The sequence below is a fragment of the Lithobates pipiens genome, unplaced genomic scaffold (genome assembly GCF_037356315.1).
Source record: "Lithobates pipiens isolate NorthernLeopardFrog02 unplaced genomic scaffold, aLitPip1_a1.2 Scaffold_27, whole genome shotgun sequence".
Classification (NCBI taxonomy): Eukaryota; Metazoa; Chordata; class Amphibia; order Anura; family Ranidae; genus Lithobates; species Lithobates pipiens.
In genome coordinates, this window is record NW_027507788.1 from 138,286,517 (window position 1) to 138,308,487 (window position 21,971).

General features: G+C 41.5%; 1 long non-coding RNA gene and 1 pseudogene across 1 annotated transcript in view; both read right to left on the reverse strand.

Moving 5' to 3' along the window:
- Nucleotides 1-238: 238 nt before the first annotated feature.
- LOC143933229 (uncharacterized) overlaps nucleotides 239-21,971 on the reverse strand; it is a 78,152-nt gene continuing 56,419 nt past the window's right edge. The window contains exon 2 of the long non-coding RNA XR_013263064.1: nucleotides 239-530. This is a non-coding gene — a long non-coding RNA (uncharacterized LOC143933229). The remainder of the gene's footprint in view (nucleotides 531-21,971) is intronic.
- On the reverse strand, nucleotides 780-861 carry LOC143934668 (U2 spliceosomal RNA; annotated as a pseudogene).

The window sequence follows — 21,971 nt, forward strand, 5'->3', positions numbered from 1 at the left end:
TCCTCTGTTCCTGGTCAAAAGGCCTCTCCGAAGAGGCAGGTGTGAAAAAAATGTGTGTGGTGCAGTGGTCAAGGTGCCGGTAAGACTTAAAGTGTCCCTTTCACAGTGAGTAATTATGGCACCCTGGACTGCTACTCCAGGAGCACATGCACTATGGGCTTTCTTCGGGACCCGGTCTTTGGCCAGACCCAGTGCCTCTCCATTCCTATCTGTCAGAAGCCATGAAATGAGACAGAAGTACAGTTAAATCACACTTGTTTAATAATAAAAGTAAATAGAACAAATGTAGTCAAAACATATTCAGAGTTCAGGAACCGGAACGAATAGTCAGACAAGCCAAAAGTCAGGGAGCCGGAGATGAGCGTGGTAAAACAGCAAGCAGGGTCTGGAGCCAGAAGGGATGTCGGCCAAGCAAGTCTTTTAACAGGAATGCACAAGAGCGTCTCTGTGATGTTGACTAAGGTGAAGGCAGAGATCCTCTGGGCTGGATGGCAGGACTGACGAGCAGGATATCATCAACAGCTGGGTACCTGTGGAGAGATAGGAGCTGGCAATTAGCTGACAGCTGAGTGGCCAGCTCAGAGAAGGAAGGGCTGAGCCCATCCCTGACACTATCAGCAGGTAACCCTTCCGGCTTTCTCTAGAGGAGACCTATTAACAGCCCTATGTTCATCGAGCAGTCTGGTTTCGGCTTTCCCCGATACTAACTGTCCAGGTTACCATTGCACCAAGTGGATTTGCATAGCCACCACCACCCCCAACCCACCGCCTTATGCTAGGGACAGTATCACAGCGCCACCACTTGGTAACTAATAAGAACAGATACTAAACTTGATCTTAGCCAAAAGGCTGAGAAGTGACTATTAATGCTACCTGTGATCTAGCCTTAAAGCAGAACTTTAGCAGAAATTTTTTTTTTCAGAAGAGTTGTCCAAGAGCCAAGGTCCACTTGTGGAGAGCTTCAGAAAGACCTGGAATTAGCAAGCACAATTGTTTTAAAGAAAACAATAAGTAATGCACTCAACCACCATGTGTATGCACACTCACCACGCAATACTCCATTGCTGAAGCTCATTTAAATTTTGCTGCACAACATTTAGACAAGCCTGTAAAATGCTGGGAGACTATAGTCTGGTTAGATGAGACCAAATTGAACTATTTTGATGCCACAATACACACCATGTTTGGAGGTCAAATGGCACTACACATCACCTCAAAAACACCATACCAACAGTGAAGTCTGGAGGTGGGAAACATCATTGTGTGGAGCTGTTTTTCCCCATACGGTACTGGTAAACTTCATATCTTGGAAGGAAGGATGAATGGGAAAATGTACGAAGACATTCTTGATAAAAATCTGCTGGTGGTGAAAATTTCATGTCAATAGCACCTTTAGAAATATATTTACCTAGAAAAATGGTGTCGTGTTCAATACTTATTTTACCCGCTCTAATATATACTATACATATACACTCACCGGCCACTTTATTACGTATACATTGCTAGTCCTGGATTGGCTCCCCTTTTGCTTTCAGAACTGTCTTACTGTCATAATTACTATGTAACTATGTAATTGTTCATGGCATAGATTCAACAAGGTGTTGAAAACATTCCTCAGAGATTTTGGTCCATATTGATATGATAGCATCACGCCGTTGCTGCAAATTTGTCAGCTGCTCATCCATGATGCAAATTTTTAATTCCACCACATTACAAAGCTCTATTGGATTGAAATCTGGTGAACTCCTTGTCATATGTAAGAAACCAGTTTGAGATGATTTGAGCTTTGTGACAGTGCATTCTCCTGCTGGAAGTAGCCATCAGAAGATGGGTACACCGAAGTCATAAAGGGATGGACATGGTCAGCAACAATATTCAGGTAGGCTGTGGCATTTATAGATGCTCAATTGGTATAAGGGGCCCAAAGTGTGAAGAAAGAAATTATCCCCCGAACCATTACACCCGGCAGGGTGAATCCATGCTTTCATATTGTTTATGCTAAACTCTAACCCAGCCATCTGAATGTTGCAGCTGAAATCGAGAATCATCAGACTAGGCAACGTTTTTCCAATCTTCTATTGTCCAATTTTGGTGAGCCTTTGCAAATTGTAGCTTCAGTTTCCTGTTCTTAGCTGAGCAGAGTGGCACCGGGTGTGGTTTTCTGCTGCTGTAGCCCAACTGTTGCAAGGTTCAATGTTTTGTGCTTTCAATGATGGTATTCTGCATATGTTGATTGTAACAAGTGGTTATTTGAGTTACTGTTGCCATTCTATCATCTCAAACCAGTCTGCCCATTCTCCTCTGACATTGAAAAGGCATTTCCATCCACACAGCTGCTGCTCACTGGATATTTTCTCTTTTTTCAGAAAACATTTTTTGTAAACCCTAGAGATGGTTGTGCGTAAAAAATCCCAGTAGATCAGCAGCTTTTTAAATACTCAGACTAACCCATCTGGCACCAACAACCATGCCACATTCAAAGTCCCTTAAATACCCTTTGTCCCCCATTCTGATGCTCAGTTTGAACTTCAACAAGTCTTCTTCACCACGTCATGAGCCAGCATGAAGTGATCTAGCTGGATTCAATTTTCTGACTAAAGTTCTACTTTAAGGGGGGTGTGGCCGGATGTTGATGGGAGTGGAAGTGTGTGAGGAGTGAGAGCATGGTGCCGCTCTGCCCCTTCGTTACCCTGCTTGCTCTGATGTCCTTGCTCTGATCCCCCTCGATTATCCGAACGGCGGTAGCTTGCTTGTGCGGTTCGTGCTGGAGCACGGGGATTGCTGGCGTTCGTGTGGAGCGATCGGAACGGGGGCCGAGAGTCTCGTGAGATCTCGAGCGGCTCCTGGACTCCCGCAACCCTGCAGAGCTCCTCCCTTCGCTCCGTTCGAGCTTGGTGCTCGACACGTGTGGCGTGTCCGGCACCTTAGGCTCTGGGCAGCGGGTTGGTTGGCGCATGGTGTGGAGGTGAGAGGGGACTCCTGTGTAGAGCTCCCTCTCCCCTGCCTTCCCCCGCTCTCCCCCCCCTGTTTACTGCTCTCGGTAGACTAGTTGGAGTGGCTGATGAGATAAGAGGCAGCGAATTGCAAGTTACACTTGCAGCACTGCATGTCTTTTGTTTCTTTTGGAGAGAGAGTGGAATACCCGGATAGCTTGGATGCCTTGCATGGACCTGTGGAACGCTATATGGCTATGAACCAGCAATTAAGATAAGTGCTTTTTCTCTTTCTTGTTCCCAGCTGCTCTTGAAGTAAACCACTGATTGGAACTGCGGTATTTTGAATATTATGCTGATATATACAAACAATAATAGTTTGCTATAGCACTGAATCCGTTGCTTGAGGACTGAGCAAGTGTCATCTACACAAAGAGGGACAATACAACAGCTCGGCTCCCTCCCTCTCCCCCTCTTTTTTTTTTTTTTATATTATTTCTTCCCTGTCTGTTCAGTTGATAAGTGGAAGTTGATTATTTGCATGGTGGGCTTACTCGTGGCTATTTAAGCTAATTATGTCTAGAAAAAGGTCCCCTGAGGACCAAATACCTGCAGAGGGTCAACAAATCACCCGTGCCGCTAAGGACAAAACCAACCAAATGTCGGCAGCAGCAGCGGCAGCGGCAAAACTGGAGCGCTATGCCCACTCTGGCCCAGCCTCACCCAGCAATTCAAGCTCTCAGCAGGGAAATTTATATAATAAAGACATCAAAAATTCTTCTACTGATAGAAGGAGTCAAGGCCAGTGTCTGGCCAACCCCATCTTACCAGCAGCTAAATCGGGGGGCAGTAGGGGAGGGGGAGGAGGAAAGCTTCCAATAGCAACAATAAATTTGGAAACAACGCTAAGTAGCTCCCATGCATTGATGCCGAGTAATGTGGATGAGGAACCCACATTAAGAGACATTTTGAACGCAATTAAGGAATGTAAGAACTCGATATCCAATTTTGATGAACAGCTAAGATATATAAAGGAGGAACTACTGTCCATGAGACAGGAATTGAATAGGACTATACTAAGAACTACCGAGCTCGAGGAACGCATGGGTGCGATGGAGGATGAGCTGAGGCCTATGAGGCTGGAAATTGAGTCATTTAAAAAAGAAGCTATCATACAAGCGGATAAACTTGACGAGATGGAGAATAGGAATCGGCGAAATAATATCAGGGTGCTAGGTCTCCCTGAACATTGTGAGGGGACTGATTTGATAGGCTTCCTTGAGGGGTGGTTCCGAGAACTCTTCGGGGCGGCAACATTTACTCCGATATTTGCAATAGAGCGGGCACATCGTACCCCGGGAAAAACCCGACATATTGGGGAGCGTCCTAGGCCTATAATGCTTAAGATTCTTAATTATCAGGATAAAGTGTCCCTACTGCGAGAGGCCAGAATGAGGGGAGACATCAGGTTTAAGGGAGCTAGGATTTCTTTGTATCCTGATTTTTCTCCTGACCTCCAGAAAAGAAGAGCCGAATTTATACCAGTCAAAAGAGAAATGGTTAAATATAAGTTAGAATATGCACTCCTCTATCCAGCCCGCCTAAGGGTAATCGCACTAGGAAAAACGCTCTTTTTCAACACGTCAAAGGAAGCATCCCAATGGCTAGATGAAATAAAAAAAGATTTATGAATATATGTTATAGGGCAGATAGATGGTTTTTAAGGGATTTGGGGGTATATACTTTTGGGGGGGTGGATAGGAATAAGGGGTAAACTTGTTGGAAGGGGTGTTTTTTTTTTTTTTTCTTTTTTCCCTTTGATATTATGCACAATATGGGTGGGGGGCAGGGGCCGAGCAGCAAGGGTGTGTGGAGTACAAGTGGAGATGTGTAGTGGGGGACAGAGGGTCCCTATGAGTGGGCAAAGATTGGGGGTGAAAGCACTTAGTAGGATTGGTATGAGTGAGTGGTGGGAGGGTTGTAAGAAGGCCACAAATGTACCCCTAGGGGGTAGCCCTAAGGGGCAAGGGGGGTGGGAGAGGGAGGTTGGTGAAAGGGGAGGGGGGAGAGTTGAGGTGGGAAGGAGGGGAAAGGGAACAACAATAAAAATAACACAAGGACACATACATTTGGGTGGGAGAGTTGGGAAGGGAGGGTGGGGTAAGGGAATGATAATAAAAGTAATACAAGGATATATAAATTTGGGTAAGAGAATGATAATAAAAATAATACAAAGATACATAAGTTTGGAGATGCACTATTTAGGAGGGGATGGGAGAAAATGGTATGCATTATATAGAGTATATGTATGTAAGATTAAGGGGAAGGGAAAGGGAGGGGAAGGTTTTCTCCTTTTTTTTTTTCTCTTTTCTGGTATTAATATATTTATACACTTTCTTCACCGTTTTTTTTTGTTATTTTCAAAACTGCCCAATTTTTAGGTTATTAAGTAGTGATGCAGGGGAAAAGAATTAGGATAGTATCATGGAATGTGCGGGGCCTGGGAGATCCGACCAAAAGAAAAGTGGTCTTGTCAGCTTTAGAGGGTAAAGGACCCGGATTATTATGCCTTCAGGAGACCCACTTAACGGGCGATACGATTCGGTGCCTACAAGGTCGGAAATTCCAGACCCAGTTCCACTCCATGTTCTCAACCTATGCAAGAGGGGTTAGCATCCTTGTTGACAGGGCGATTCGTTTCTCCTGCTATAATAGCCGTATAGATGTAGAGGGTAGGTATATTTTTTTATATTGCCAAATTGAAAATAGTCCCTACGTGATAGCCAACATATATGTCCCTCCTCCATCTAAATTGGAGATTTTATACAAGCTATTAGCCTTTGTAATAGATAAACCTGATATCCCGGTGATAGCAGTAGGGGACTTTAATGAGGTCTTGGATAAATCCTTGGACAGGTTTCCAACTGGAAAAACATCAACGGTGAAAGATGAAACGAGGTTAGCTCGTTTCCTAATTGAAGCTGGCCTATGCGATGCATGGCGCACTCGGTACCCGGGGGAGCGACAATACTCTTGTTACTCCGCAACTTTCTCTACACTATCAAGACTCGATATGGCTTTGGTTAACAACAGTGCGATGTTACGAGTGGATGAGGTAGAATATGGCCCGAGAGGAGTCTCGGACCATTCCCCCCTAATATTGACACTTTGCGTAGGCAAGAAACAATACTCTGGCCAATGGAAAATGGACCCCGTATGGTTGGAATTAATGAAGGATACGGATCGGGTGACAACCATGTTAAAGGAGTTCATTGAGGTCAATATGGGCACAGCATCAGTGGGGGTCATCTGGGACTCTTTAAAGGCCTTTTTAAGAGGTCTTTTTATTCAACAAATCGCTAGAAGTAGGGCCGAGATGAAAAAGCAGGAAGAGGAAGCCATAAAGGCGGTATTAGAGACAGAAAGACAGTACATTATGAATCCGAATCCTACTACACAGAAGGCTTGGCTGGATAAACAGCAAGAATTTAAGACAATTATTAGGTATAAGATGGACAATAGACGTATACTGCAGAAGCAAGCAAATTTCGGGGAGGGAGAAAGAGTGGGGCGAATGCTGTCATTCTTGGTTAAAGTAAATACGGCACCCTCAGCGATAATATCAATTAGAACCCTAGAGGGAGAGATTACTTCTGAACCATCCATTATCAATAATATATTCTATCATTACTATAGTTCACTGTATAAATCCCAAGGAGGAAGTGAAGGGGGAGCTATAGCGGCCTTTTTGGGGAATCTGAATATGCCAACAGTAATAGCAGAAGACTTAGCAGTTTTGGAGGCCCCAATTACTATCGAGGAACTCCAAAGAGCGGTGGCAGAGATGCCTAACTTAAAAGCACCAGGACCCGACGGTTTACCAATCGAGGTCTATAAGAGATATGGGGAGGTCCTGCTCCCACAACTATTGGAGACATCGAAGCAGTCCTTGCAGTGTGGAGACTTGCCTTCCTCGATGTTGGAAGCCACGATAGTGGTGATTCCTAAAGAGGATAAAGACCCAATGGACCCGGCCTCATATCGTCCGATCTCGCTTTTGGGATCCGATGTTAAAATATTAGCAAAAGTGCTCGCAACACGCCTAAAAAGAATTGTCCACAAGCTCATTCACCCTGACCAATCGGGTTTTATCCCGAATAGATCTACTAGTATCAATATCCGTAGACTGTTTTTGAATACCCAGATTCCAGTAGATAATGGAGGCCCCAGAGCAGTTTTGACTCTGGATGCAGCCAAAGCATTCGACAGCCTCGAATGGGAATATTTATTCAAAGTGCTTATCAGATTTGGGTTCGGACCAAATTTTCTTAAATGGATAAAACTGCTCTATACGGACCCAAGAGCGAAAATTAAAATTAATAATGAGCTGTCTGAGACTTTTCTATTGGAACGAGGTACAAGGCAGGGGTGCCCTCTCTCCCCCTTATTGTTTGTTTTGGCAGTGGAGCCATTAGCCATCGCTATTAGGGCTAGCCCTGATATACAGGGATTTAGGAGAGGACAGGTAGAGGAAAAAATTGCATTATTTGCTGATGACATTCTGCTTTTCCTGGGGGATGCTCAGGCCTCGGTGAAAACGGCAATGAAGATGATTAGAGAATTTGGTCTCATATCAGGATTGACCATTAACTGGGATAAGTCCGCTTTGTTGCCGCTGGAACCGGGGTTCATTTGCGCTCCCCAAGAGATTCAGAATTTGAAACAGGTTGAGAAGTTTAAATACTTAGTGGTGTGGATTACTAGGGACGTAAATTCTTACCTGGAAGATAATTTATCTCCTCTCCTAGTAAAATTAAAACAAAAGGCCGATATCTGGAGTCGCCTCCCCCTCTCGATGGCGGGCCGCTGCAATCTGGTCAAGATGGTATGGCTCCCTCAAATTTTGTACTTCCTTCATAACTCACCAATATGGATTGGGGAAGGATGGTTTAAGAAAATAGAATCCTTATTTAGACTTCTTATATGGAAAAAGGGCCCTTCGAGGATTAGCTTACGGACCTTGCAGCTCCCGTTGGAACAAGGGGGGTTGGCGATCCCATATCCTAGACTCTATTACTTAGCGGCCCAGCTACAGCATTTAGCTGGAGCGAGGGCAATAAGTGAAGCTAATCCCTGCCACAGGCTGTTAATGCTAGGCTGTCCGCACAAGATGCTTGTGGAGGCGTTAGAGGCAAATTCATTTAATATGCACTGCCCAACAATTACTCAGGCAGTTAAACTATGGAAAACAGTTAAGGCCTTACTAGGATATCAGAAGATATCCGTGTTGGCTCCCTTATGGGATAATAGAAACCTAGACGAGCTATTTAAAGTGGAAAGATGTAGGGAATGGGAAACTCAAGGGATACATAGGCTAGAGCAAATTGTCCAGGGTTCAGCTATTAGATCATTTTTTGACCTAAGATCTGAATTCTCTCTATCAAACCGCTCATTCTACAAATATCTCCAGATCAGACACGCAATTCAGGCCCAATTTAGATCGCAGGAGATACAGTTGATCCAGGTCCCGGTGATATCTCAAATTATGTCTCGAGATACGCTCAAAGGCTTGATTACGCTTATATACGCTAGGCTGGGGGACAAATTGTTAGATCAAAGCGATATGATTAAAAGTAAAATGAAATGGGAGAGTGATGTGGGTCCAGTGTCCATACCCGATTGGGAGTGGATAATGTAATAGGGAACCAAGGTTTCTATTTCTCCGGCACAGAAAGCTTCTCAACTCTTTTTTTTTCACCGGGTATATTATACACCTAGGAAAATGTTTAAAATGGGATGGAGGGATAATGATCAGTGCCCCAGATGCGGACAGATTGGAGATTTCATTCATATGTTCTGGAGGTGCCCGAAACTTTTTAGATACTGGACACGAGTTATAGATCATGTGAATGAGATTTTCGGGTTGACACTAGAGGCAACAGTGAGGACTTGCTTGTTGGCTATACCGGAGGGATATAATATCTCTAAAAATATATTTGCACCAGTTACTAGATGCCTTTTCCAGGCAAGGAAGTTAATTGCCCAGAACTGGCAAGCACACTCTAGCCCACTACCAGAAATATGGTTGGCCAATATAAGAAAAAATATTGGTAATGAAAGGGTTTTCTTTTTTAAGCAGGGTAATGGTAAGGAGTTCAAAAAGATATGGGGCTCTGGATTGGGAAAATTAGGGATCCCCCTATAAGTAATTGTGATAGAACAAGTGCTCTTTAGCTTGTATATTTTTACCACCTATTCTTATTATGTATTTTATTGTTTAGTATGTCTTCTTATGAGCTGGGGATAGGGGGGGGGGGGGGGGGGGGGAGTAGGGAGAGGGAAACCTGTATTAGATATGAGGTACCAGGATAATAGATACCGCCATGATGGGTAGTTTACAAACACTAGGGGATCTTTTTCTATCTTTGTATTTAAATTAAATGACACAAAATCTTTATGTGATTATACTAAGTCAAATATTTGTACAACTAAATACGCCACGATGATGTGGAATTGGGAATGAGACACGAGTGAGCGACAAGCTGAACCTAGTCTCTGGTATAGAAACACTGATGTGGCAAAAAAAAAAAAAAAAGTTCTACTTTAAGCTTGGATCCTAAGGTATTGCTCTTGGGTGTCCTGAATGATGCAGAACTGAGCCACTATGTGAAATTGTTTATCTTTTATACTACCTTTATGCTCGTAAGGAAAATCTTATAAAAGCAGAAGTCTCCCCTACCTCCTACTGTATCTTCCTGGTGTTCTACCATCAGCAGTTTTTTTGCCCCTTTATTAATTGCCATATGAAAGTCACAATTGTCCCCCAAAAATTGACAAAATTTGGTCAACCTGGATTGACTCATGAGGTGTGAATAATGCTGTATTTGACTAGGCTGTTTCCATATTATGTCTTTCTTTGGTCATTTCTCTCTTAGTTCCTGCCCACTCCCTCCTCTTTCTTTCCTTCATTGTCTGTATTTGATGCTCTTAACCATTAAATGTTTCAAAAAATCCTTCAATTGAGATGAACTTTTGTACTAGACACTCCTATGTATACATTTAAGAATTTACATAGTAGATCTAGAGGGATTTACTTTTATGAGGGTTTAATACAGCTGTAATTATTGTTCTTCCTAAAATGGCAGCCAATATACTTTTTAGAGCAAAGTTGCACAATAGCCAACACATTACAGCCATTTCTTTACCTGTATTTTCAGACACATATTTCTAAACATTATAATAGTTCTTTCGCATGTTTTTTTTCTTTAAGTCCACTGGGAAAAAAAGAAAAGAAAAAACTGACTTCATGTCATAATTTGCTTGTGCAATCTCTAGTTTTAGCAACAACTTTGTAAGTCAAGTGTCTTCCCGACTGGATCTAAAATCTAAAATATAAATAGATTTAGGTATACTTTTTACTACTGCACTGCTTGTAAATCTAAATGACCTTGTGCAATCAGACTGTAGCATGTGTGGCCAGCTTTAGCCCACCACAGTGTGGACATATATTTCTAAACATGTGACAAAAAGTTTTGACCACTTGAAATGTTGAGAGCTCATTAGTCAGCTTTTTTTCTGGGTGTCAAACTCACAATGACAGCCTGTGAATAGACCTATTTACATGATTCCCCCCAGACTTAGAACTCACTGCTGCAGGCACAGCTCTTTGACATAGGTCCACCCACTGTGCCTCTCTTGAAGACCTCCTATGTTCTCCTAATCTCCATTTATTTAATGGCTGATTAAAACGGCTTCTGTGAAGTCACCTCCCACTGAGAAGTACACAAGACTGTGTGTATTTTCAGGTGATTAAGTGAAATTTTAATTACATCACATTTTTGGTTTAAGAATGCTTTGTTGCTGATCGTGAAGAAAAAGGTGATTTATGAAATTCTGAAAAGGATCAGAAAAACAATACTGTATTATATTAAATAAAATATTTAAACAAATTAGATATGCAAGCACATTTAAAGAAAATATTATTGGCTGTCCTTGATAACTGCTTTGTTTTTGCTCCTTTTTTGTTTGCTCCGATCTGAATCTGGGGCAGGGACTGCCCGAGATTCAAACCATGTATGAGCAGGCTAATTGTACCCAAGCTGATCGATCAACTTGTGTACAAACAGCCTGTTGGATTTTTCATGTGATTATAACCATTCGCAATAATCTCTGTGTTCTCCCAGCAGGGATGGATCCCCACGTTCCCGCATCAGTAGAACCCAAAACCTTCACGGGAGGGATTTCCCCATCAGCAATGACTGATTCGTGTTTTCAGGAAAGAAAATTGCACAATCTATGGTTGGCTTAATTCCTTTTTTTTAGGAGGTAAAAATAAACGCCACGTGGTTAAAGAAGAATTCCAGATATGGATATGTTACAGTCACATTTGGCCAGCATGGACCAATGTAACTATACATATGTCATACCTGGCTGATGCCCCTGGGAGCTGATTTGTCAGTGACATTACGCTCCTCATCTTGTCCATTCACTGAATAGTGCCCCTGCCGAATTGTCAACCCTCCTGTGTTCACAATGAAGCAGGTCAGCCACTTGGCGTGGGACTCGGAAGCAAGTAAGATCACTGTAGTAGCACGGTCTACTTTAGTAAACGCCATCTTCCAGGGGCACCACCCAGGTATGGTATATGCATAGCCACTTTGGGCCAAGCTGGACCAGTGTAACTATGTCTAAAATATTCATACATGGAATTCCTCTTTAAAGATTTAGATTAATTAGGAAACTTCTCCTTGGACAAACATTAGTTGCCTAATAGGAAGAAAAGGATATCTCAGTGGATAGATCTTGACTGTCGGAAATAGCTGACACAGCAATCCACACACAGTGACACAGTCCATCCTAAGGGCTCAAACCAGTAAAAGCTTGTCCCTCTAGCCCTATAAGGAAAGCACTAAGCAGTCATTGTATACTGCAGAACTTGGGTATATTTTGGAATATTACTGGCCAGTTATTCGTTAACTGACAGCTAGTGTATATGTGGAATTTCTGTCACTATTGTGAAGCCGGGGATTGCTGTTACGTACCTAACAAATACATCATATCACAGCTGTTAATGATTATTGTTGGTCCCCAAGATCTGTGTAGCAAACTACAATAATTTCCCTGTTATAAAGATAGCACAGACAGGGAGGTAGCTTTATGGAATGTCATCAGAGGCTATCAACAGACAAAGGCCCAAACTCCCTGGGCCCTGCAAGGAGCAGGCAAAAGGTTTTCAAACTTGTCCGACTGTTCCCAAGTGTTTGCTGCTGACACAGACAAAAGACCATCCACAGATTAAATGACTGTGATCTCAAGACTGTGGTCTATAGTTATTTTGGCACAGCCTTTAGCACAACTATGTAATAGCACTCATGGCTTTTATAGGGAAAGCTGGACTATATATATTTATTTTACATTTAAAATGAATACACTGATGTTCTTTTATCCTTCTTTTCAATACTTGTTTTTACAATAAACATTTATAACAGGGTGCTTCAATGACAATGGCTTGCAGAACATGATAGTCTCAGCGCTTCATATTTTCTGCTACTGTGGACAGAAAATGAAAATAGATCTGCTAGGGGGGAGTAAAGGAGGTGTATCTTTCCCTCTAAAACTGTCCCATTCCTGCTGAATCAGCTGAAATTGGTTCCATGGGTGGCACTGTTGGCTTTTGTTAAAATTCTAAGGCAAACCATAAATTAATCGTTTTTCTTCCCTTCCATGGGTGCAGAGAAAGAAATTCCCCCATCAACACCGAATGCCTTCTGCAGCGCTATTGTATCCTGCTGAGAATGGGGGCACGAGGAGCCTTCCCGGCTGGCAGAATACAATGATTACTGCTAACTGCTATAGCTGCTGGCAGTAACCACATGTAGAAAAATCAGACAGACTGGCTACACTGGATTGATAGACTTGGGTACAATCACCTTGCCAATACTTAGATCGAATTTTGGCTGGTGCCTGCTGATCTGGCCAAATTTCGATCCACGTCTGGCCGACTTAGGCATCCAATCAAATGCAGGCATCGTTTGAGTATTCTGACCTCAGGAGGTAGCCAGTGATAATGCTATCAAACTGTAACCTCTTTATGGGTAGATAACAGGAGTGTGGAGCTAGAGTTCAGAAGGCTGCTTACTAATGCAGAGTGAGATCTTTATCAGGACATTGGATGCTCTAAATTAGCAGATGGGTACCACATGCCCCAAGCAACATTCCTCCCTGTTCACACCACTCTGAACGCTGTTTTCTATCGCTAATAGACAGGAGTTTTACTATGTCTCAGGCTGACCATCTCCCTACTAATTCCTTTTCAATTCACAATAGAAAGGACATTACTAAAACACAGGTTTATCAATGCTTCACTAACGCTGCTCCAGCTGCAGATAATTATCAACCACACTTTGAAGAATATTAACAGATCTGATCATCTTCTTCCTCAAATTCTCTCATTGTCATGCTGCTTCCTCCTAGACCTTAATCTCTGCACTTTTGGTCTCTCTCATTATTTAGTCATTGTGAATCCATTCCCTTTGCAATTGCCTACATTACATCAACCAAACACAAATAATGCAAATAATGACATTAGATATCAGTTTTAACTTTTTAAATTGTATACAATTGACCTTAAGGTTAAGGTTTACCTTTGGAACACACTACATGTTCCACCCATTTTTTGGGTGGAATATGTAATATGTTCCAGATCCTGCCCCCTCTCCCCCGAATGAGGTACAGGCTGAAAGCAGGAGGACATGCTTTCCAGAGCCCATGTCCTGCAAGAACATGCATTTATTATTTCTTCTGTAAAGGTGGGATTAGCCTTTAAAACAAATTGAGTTTTGTTTGATGGAAACTTGTCTAAGGAAAATAGGAGACTACCATTGTTTTAATAATCCAGATCAGTAGCTGAAGCATTAACACCGTGTGGTAAGCATGATAGTCACGCAACTATTACTTTCAAATGGAAATCAGCAATGGCAGCCCCATATTTGCATTACCATTTTTTAGTTTAGACATTTTGTAGATGATTCAGCATTGTATTTAGCAACCTGACTATTGTCCTTTAATGTATTAATATTGATGAGAATTTTATACTAATACGATCATGTTCATATCTACACTATATCTATCAATCTATGTCTAATGTATTAATAAATGCATTTTATCTTTCCTCCCTAGCATATCCATGACAAGTGTGAAACTGCACATTCAGAAAAAAACATTATAAGGTTAAACCAGCCTTTGACTGCCTGGCAAATGGTAATCAGTGACTCTTTGCCCCAGCAGCACAGGGTGATGAAATTTCGTAACAAGGGCTAAAATAAATACATAGTTCTTGTTTGTTATCTTAGTAATGATTTGGTTTTAATGGCAGAAAGAGAAAAGCTGCCAAAAAGTTTGAGTCTTGGAGCCAGTTATTTTCTTTGTTGCTATGTAATGAAGATATATAAGTAGAGGAAGTTTGATCAGTATGATGGAGAGAAGGGATTAGCCTGGCACAGCTGGAAACCTTCAGGATTACCTGAACCTGAGATACTAGAAGAATTAACCTTTTAGTTGCACAAGCCAAAAGGGAAATTATTTTCCCTTCACAATATGTGCTGCATGCTACTGTTAAAAGTCCAAGCCTCAGTGTACACCTCAGCACAATCTCTCTGTGCCCACCATTTCTAGGAGCCATTTAAAGGGAATGTCTACACCAGTGATGGCAATCCTTGGCACCCCAGATGTTTTGGAACTACATTTCCCATGATGCTCATGCACTCTGCAGTGTAGATGAGCATCATGGGAAATGTAGTTCCAAAACATCTGGGGTGCCAAGGTTCGCCATCACTGGTCTAGGCATTTTAATTGTATTTGCCAAATGCAATGTAAGGGATTAGTTGCATATAGCAAGAGAAAAAAAAACAATGAAAGTGACATCAAAATGTATATTGTATCAAAATGGCTCTTTATTGAGTGAACGGGGACTGCAATAACCTCAAAACAATTTAGGGCACTTTTATCCTCAAAGAGCCATAATGAAATTTTTATTTTGACATCCATTTCTATGACTTGGTACTCACACCATACTGACTGATTTATTAAAAAAAAAATGGAGAACAGGAAAATAATTGTCAGTTTTTGAAATGATCTGCTTATATTCCTTATTAAAACAGGTCCAGATGAATTGGTGTTTTTTTCCAACAAATCAAGTAAAGGACATTGAAGAGTGAGCAGTGTACACAAATTACAGAAGGCCTGTGAGTAAAGCCTCGTACACGCGATCAGAGTTTTGGGATGACCGTTTGTCTGTTTTTTGTTGCATGCTAGTCTCTGTTAGGGCTGGGCTCAGCCCTTCCTTCTCTGAGCTGGCCGCTTAGCTGTCGGCTAATTGCCGGCTCCTATCTCTCCACATTTACTCAGCTGTTGATAATATCCTGCTCGTCAGTCCTGCCTACTTAAGCTGTCCAGTCCAGAGGTTCTCTTGGTCCACATCGTAGAAACTATCTGCTGTGATACAGTTGAACACATGCTTTGCTGACGTCCCTTCTGGCTCCAGATCCTGCTTGCTGTTCCACTACATTGATCCCTGACTTCTGGCTTGGCTGACTATCCGTTCAGGTTACCGAACTTTGGCAATGTTTTGACTACATTTGTTCTTTTTACTTTTATTATTAAACACTTGCCAAATGGCACTTAAACTCCCCTCCTGCCCAGGCCAATTTTCAGCTTTCAGTGCTCTCTCATTTTGAATGACAATTACTCAGTCATGTAATACTGTACCCAAATTAATTTTTTGTCCCTTTTTCATATAAATAGAGATTTCTTTTGGTGGAATTTTCTCACCTCTGGGTTTTTTATTTTTTGCGCTATAAATGAAAAAAGACCGAACATTTTGAAAAAAAAAAACACATTTTTCTTAGTTTCTAGTTTTAAATAAATTTTGAAAATTATAAATTTTTCTTCATGAATTTTGGCCACAATTTATACTGCTACAGATCTTTGGTAAAAAATAATCCAAATTAGGGGATATTATTTGGTCTGTGTGAAAGTTAGAGAGTCTACAAGCTGTGGTGCAAATCATAAATCTCATCTAATTTCTTGCGACCCGAACAGGCCAGGAAAGTACAAATACCCCCCCAAATGACCCCTTTTTTTGAAAGTAGACATTCCAAGGTATTTAGTAAGATGCATGGTGATGTTTTTAATGTTGTCATTTTTTCCCACAACTCTTTGCAAAATGAAGATTTGTTTTTTCCCACAAAATTGTCATTGTAATAGGTTATTTCTCTCACATGGCATGTGTATACCACAAATGACGCCCCAAAAATACATTCTGCTACTCCTCCTAAGTATAGCACTACCACATATGTGGGACTTTTTCACAGCCTAGCCACATAGAGAGGCCCAGCATGCAGGGAGCACCAACAGGTGTTCTAGGAGCATAAATGACACATATAACTTGTTGACTACCTATTACACTTTTGAAGGCCCTGGAGCACCAGGACAATGGAAATGCCCACAAAGTGCCCCCATTTTGGAAGGCTAATACCCCAAGGTATAATCTGTGAGGCATAATGAGTCTTTTGAATGGTTCATTTTTTTCCAGAAGTTTTTGGAAATGTGGGAAAAAAATGAAACTGCATTTTTTTTTAAAGCAAAGTTGTCCATTAATAAGATATTTCCAACACATAGCATGTACATAGCACAGGGTAAACAAAAGATTACCTGTGGTTTTAGTAGCGCAGTTGTCCACAGGAGGATAGCAAAAGCAAACGCAATTGTCCAGTCAACAGGCAGGAATACTGATAGTCATTCATTTTATTCCTTTTGTGTTTACATTTTTACATAAATAATACAGTGACCAATGTAAGCACCCCTGTCGGTGTTAAATGGTTTTTCTCAACTCTCTAACTGCTACTTTGTCTGAAAAGCTTAGTCTGTTGAAGGATGTTGAAAAACAACAGATTTACTGGCTGTATCACAAGGTGAAAATAAAGGGAAAAAGCCTAAAAACAACTAATGCAGCCACCTCATGTACAGTGGTGTGAAAAAGTGTTTGCCCCCTTCCTCATTTCCTGTTCCTTTGCATGTTTGTCACACTTAAGTGTTTCGGAACATCAAACCAATTTAAACAATAGTCAAGGACAACACAAGTAAACACAAAATGCAATTTGTAAATGAAGGTGTTTATTATTAAAGGTGAAAAAAAATCCAAACCATCATGGCCCTGTGTGAAAAAGTGATTGCCCCCTAAACCTAATAACTGGTTGGGCCACCCTTAGCAGCAACAACTGCAACCAAGCGTTTGCGATAACGTGCAATGAGGCTTTTACAGCGTCCTGGAGGAATTTTGGCCCACTCATCTTTGCAGAATTGTCCTAATTCAGTTACATTGGAGGGTTTTCGAGCATGAACGGCCTTTTTAAGGTCATACCACAACATCTCAATAGGATTCAGGTCAGGACTTTGGCTAGGCCACTCCAAAGTCTTCATTTTGTTTTTCTTCAGCCATTCGGTGGTGGACTTGCTGGTGTGTTTAGGATCATTGTCCTGCTGCAGAACCCAAGTTCGTTTCAGCTTGAGTACACGAACAGATGGTTGGACATTCTCCTTCAGGATCTCTTGGTAGACAGCAGAATTCATAGTTCCTTTTATCACGGCAAGTCTTCCAGGTCCTGAAGCAGCAAAACAGCCCCAGACCATCACACTACCACCACCATATTTTACTGTTGGTATAATGTTCTTTTTATGAAATGCAGTGTTCCTTCTACGCCAGATATACTTGGACACACACCTTCCAAAGAGTTCCACTTTTGTCTCATCGGTCCACAGAATGTTGTCCCAAAAGTCTTGGGGATCATCAAGATGTGTTGTGGAGAAATTGAGACGAGCTTTGATGTTCTTTTTGCTCAGCAGTGGTTTTCTCCTTGGAACTCTGCCATGCAGGCCATTTTTGCCCAGTCTTTTCCTGATGGTGGAGGCATGAACGCTGACCTTAACTGAGGCAAGTGAGGCCTGCAGTTCCTTGGACGTTGTTGTGGGGTCTTTTGTGACCTCTTGGATGAGTCGTCGCTGCGCTCTTGGGGTAATTTTGGGCGGCCGGCCACTCCTGGGAAGGTTCACCACTGTTCCATGTCTTCGCCATTTGTGGATAATGGTTCTCACTGTGGTTCGCTGGATTCCCAAAGCTTTGGAAATGGCTTTATAACCCTTTCCAGACTGATAGATCTCAATTACTTTCTTTCTCAATTGTTCCTGAATTTCTTTGGGTCTCGGCATGATGTGTAGCTTTTAAGGATCTTCTGGTGGACCTTACTGTGTCAAGCAGCTCCTATTTAAGTGATGCCTTGATTGTGAACAGGTGTGGCAATAATCAGGCCTCTGGGTGTGGCTAGAGAAATTGAACTCAGGTGTAGACAACCACAGTTATAGTATGTTTTAACAAGGGGGGCAATCACTTTTTCACACAGGGCCATGATGGTTTGGATTTTTTTCACCTTTAATAATAAACACCTTCATTTACAAATTGCATTTTGTGTTTACTTGTGTTGTCCTTGACTATTGTTTAAATTGGTTTGATGTTCCGAAACACTTAAGTGTGACAAACATGCAAAGGAACAGGAAATGAGGAAGGGGGCAAACACTTTTTCACACCACTGTAGAAAGTTGTTGAACTGCAATGTAATATGTTTTTGGGTTTAATACATCTTTAAAGTGTATCTATGATCAAAATAAAAAATAAAATATTAATTTTCAAATTGTATTCCAGTTATTTCTAGCCTACTCCTATTACTCTGAACAATTATCTTAACATTTGTAAACTTACTTTTTAAAGATCCCCACACATTTACTTCCTTGAATTCTGTGACACCTATTCACTATGTATTATGAGAATTACCAAAGCTTGTTTTATTAACTATGTCCCTGATTTTAAGGGATTGTCCCTCATTTGGAACAAAGTCCCTCTGTCCCTCTGTCCCTCTTTCCTCCTCATTTGTCTCAAATTTTTTGTCTGCTCTGTATAGTTGTATATAAAATGTACTACTTATCTATTTAAAAGTGTTTAAGACCACTTTCACACTGGGGCTGCTTGTGCATTCGCAGTAAAGTGCCATTCATTTTAGCGGCACTTTACCGCTGTTTAAGAGACGCTTTTACGCCACAGTTCGGCTGCTAGCAGAGAGCTTTTAACCCCAAAATAGGGGTTAAAATCTCCCATGTTGTAGCGCTTCGGAAATGTTGCCCATTCATTGCAATGGGCTGGGGTGTTTTGGGAGCGCTGTGTACAGCACTCCCAAATCGCCCCAGAGATGCTGCTTGCAGGACTTTTTCTAACGTCCCATGAGAGTACCGCCCAGGTGTGAAAGAACCCATTGTAATGAAAGGGAGGCAGTTTTCAGGCGCTTTATAGGCGCTATTTCTAGCGCTAAAACGCCTGAAAACTTCCTCAGTGTGAAAGGGGTCTTACAGTGCTTACAATTCATCCATTTTCTAAATTACTGCATTTGTAAATTCCAAAAGCCAATATGAAGGAATAGTTGAGGTTAAAAAAACATTTTTGTTTAACCAATAATTTTTTTGTATAATTCTCCTTTTAAGGGGTGGTACATACATTTGCTTCTCATTTCAGAAAGTTGGGAAGCATGCTATAGAGTAGCCTTTCTCTACCTTTTCACCTTTTCAACACAGAGGAACCCTTGAAATAGTTCTCCAGTTTCGAGGAACCCCTGCTAAAAATTAGAAATCTACAACTCATGGTACATTAGTGTGATGGTCAGTGAGAGGAATGGTCCTTACACTTGTGGTCATTGGGATAATTACCTCCTTACAAATCGCTAAAAATATCAATGGTGTGAGTGGGAACTTATCTGAGAGGCAGAAATTGCCCAGTGCTAAAGGAACCCCTAGCAACCTCTGGAGGAACCCTAGGGTTCCACGGAACCCTGGTTGAGAATCACTGCTATAGAGGTTCAGATAGGAGTAGTTTCAGGAGACAAAATCAGAACAGGAATCACTGTTTGCAGGTGGCAAATTACCATGGGATATCTAGTCCTTAAAGATTGAAAGTAAATCTCAGAGGAGAAGCTACAAACCATGCAGGGAGTCCTGGAAGTTGTGAAATGAGATGACCAGCAGACAGGCAGATCCCACAACATGAAAGGAGATTTTTTTAAAGTAAGCTTTGTATTGCTATTAAAACGCTCATGTTATGAAATGAAAGATGTGCTCTAAAATCATGCACAGATGCAGTCACATAGTTATCAGCCTCCCATATTTTATTAAGGCACCTCATTATGGGCTCACTTCTTCTTTTGTACCTCTGTGTAGTAGTACAGGCTCTATATATGTTATATAGGTCCCTGGAGGGCATCTACTGGTACAGTGCAAAAATGTGAAGGAGGACCCTCTTCTATCCTGGCCAATATGCTTCCCATGGGTTACATACTCTATACAGTTGGAGTGTAAACCAATGATGAGATTCAAATATCTATGGGCATGTTAAAAATACATCATGTTTCAGCTTTAAGAAATAGTAAGCTGTTTTATTTATGTTTTTTTTTTTACAAATCGTGAACTGTTTGTAGACATGATTCCCATGTTATTCTCACTTTAGACAAAACCAACAATTCACCTTTGCCATTATATAATAAAACCTTATTGAGCATTGCAATATAATGATATAGGGAAAATCCTGCCAGACACTCTAACCTACAAATTAAATGTAATTAGTGGCAAAGAGCAGAGCTGACAACTGTGAATTACTCTCATGTGACTAAATGGAATTGAATGTATTTTAATTTAAAATGAGGGTTTCGACATTCTAATGCCCACTGCTCATCAGAGCTGCTCCAGGGTCATCAGGACCTAGACAAAGGTCCTTTTGTGCCTGGATTCACACATAGCCTGTAGGTGTTTTTGATAGTTTTCTTGTTAGCTCTGTGTATTCATGCGACTGGCATTGTTTACTTCTTTCTAGATAAAGAAAGTTTCCAGAGACAGACGCCATTGTTGGCTAGCTTTGCTGGCCAGGTATTCAGAGCAATACACACCTTCTATTATCAGAAGCTGTAATCATTAGAGAAAGGAAGGCTCTGATCCTAAACTCTGACGTGTGTCCTTCTGATACAGGTTATTCTACTTCACACCTCTTGGATGCCTTTTTGGTTTTGCAAATTGTCCCCTTTGTCCTTTCTTGCCATAATCAGGTGTCTGCCTGTAACTTTTTATCTACTCATAGCTTGCACTGTGCACCCAGAGTTCTGTATCCTAAAGCATAGTACACCCTGCTAGTTTTTTTTTTTTTTTCATTCAACCCAAAAAAAAACCTGACAGCTCAAGTTTGAGCAGATGTACTAATACTCCAAAGTTACTACCCTGCTGTCAGCCATTGTCTGAGAGCACTGATTGGGAACCGGTCAACAGACCTTTTTCGGTCATACCCCTGTGACAAAATGGACAACTTCTGTCACACCGGCTGCCGTACACACAGGACGAATGTCGGCCGGTTTCTGTTGACCTGGCCGATGCTGCCTGGTATTCAGCCCTTGCGTAAGGGGCTTAACCACACACTTCCAAGGATCTTGAAAGCAGACCTTTATTACATTAAAGCTGTAGAAAAAAAAAACACCCGTAGAAAAAAGTTAGAAAATATATATCCAGTACACCCCTCACATTTTTGTAAATATTTTATTATATCTTTTCATGTAACAACACTGAAGAAACACTTTGCTACAATGTAAAGTAGTGAGTCTACAGCTTGTATAACAGTGTAAATTTGCTGTCCCCTCAAAATAACTCAACACACAGCCATTAATGTCTAAACCGCTGGCAACAAAAGTGAGTACACCCCTAAGTGAAAATGTCCAAACTGAGCACAATTAGCCATTTTCCCTCCCCAGTGTCATGTCACTCATTAGTGTTGCAAGGTCTCTGGTGTGAATGGGGAGCAGGTGTGTTAAATTTGGTGTTATCACTCTCACTCTCTCATACTGGTCACTGGAAGTTCAACATGGCAAAGAACTCTCTGAGGATCTGAAAAAAAGAATTGTTGCT